The sequence below is a fragment of the Myotis brandtii genome, unplaced genomic scaffold (genome assembly GCF_000412655.1).
Source record: "Myotis brandtii unplaced genomic scaffold, ASM41265v1 scaffold1282, whole genome shotgun sequence".
In the NCBI taxonomy this organism is placed as follows: Eukaryota; Metazoa; Chordata; class Mammalia; order Chiroptera; family Vespertilionidae; genus Myotis; species Myotis brandtii.
Genome location: NW_005354519.1, coordinates 813,064 through 813,879, shown reverse-complemented (window position 1 = coordinate 813,879; position 816 = coordinate 813,064). Strand labels below are relative to the sequence as shown.

The following is an 816-nucleotide window of genomic DNA, read 5'->3' as shown; positions in this document are numbered from 1 at the left end:
TGTTTTCCGCCCCACTTCTGGTTTCTACTTGGCCTCTCTGAGCCTCCGTCTCCTCATCTGTAGCTGGAAATGCCCCCTCTGCCTGCTGGGCATTTCACTGACCGTGGGGCACAGGATAGGCCCTGGGTAGTGGGAGTTGCTGCTGACAGTCTGAACTCCAGCCGCTTGCGGGTGGAGTGTGAGCTCTGGGCTTGGCGGTGCCCGACGGGGGTTCTGCCCCTTCCACGCAGGCAAATTGCTGACAGTGGCAAAGCCACGTTGTCATGCTTATGGGAACATTGCTTAGGTTTCGAGTAAAAAAAAAAAAAAAAGAAAAAAGAAAAGGATATTTGGATTTGGTTTCGTCTAGGGTTTGGCAAATGCGTGTGGCGGGGCGGCCGCTCTGGTCCAGGTCTGGGCGGGGAACGTGCAACTAGCGGGGCGTTAGGACCCGGTGCGCGTCTCCCGACCCCGCGCGCCCAGGTCCCGGAGCCGCGGGAGGAGAGGCTTGAATGGGAGGTTGGAGGGGATCCGGCTGAAAGGGCTGCCCGCGGAATAGCTCTGCCGTCGCCAGGCAACCGTCCTGACGCAACGCAAAAAAAAAAAAAAAGTCCCTTAAAAAAAAATAGTGCAGAGAATTCACGGGAGCACGAGGGAGAGGCAGGAGCCGGCTTAGCCCCCGAGGCCGGGCCAGAGGCTGCGGAGCGGGGAGCCCGCGTCGGGAGTTGGAGGCGGGGACCTCGGTGACACCCCTGGAAGGGGCCTCTGAGCACCCCGGAAGGTGGGTTTGCGGCCGGGGCGGAGGCGATCCCAGGGCTGGGAATCGGGCTGGGGGAT

At 60.9% G+C, this 816-nt stretch overlaps 1 protein-coding gene across 1 annotated transcript in view; it reads left to right on the top strand.

Annotated features, from left to right (window-relative positions):
* Nucleotides 1-365: 365 nt before the first annotated feature.
* FAM167A (family with sequence similarity 167, member A) overlaps nucleotides 366-816 on the top strand; it is a 34,672-nt gene continuing 34,221 nt past the window's right edge. Inside the window, exon 1 of the mRNA XM_005859623.2 lies at nucleotides 366-760. The gene's annotated coding sequence lies outside the window, so the exon portion shown is untranslated. The remainder of the gene's footprint in view (nucleotides 761-816) is intronic.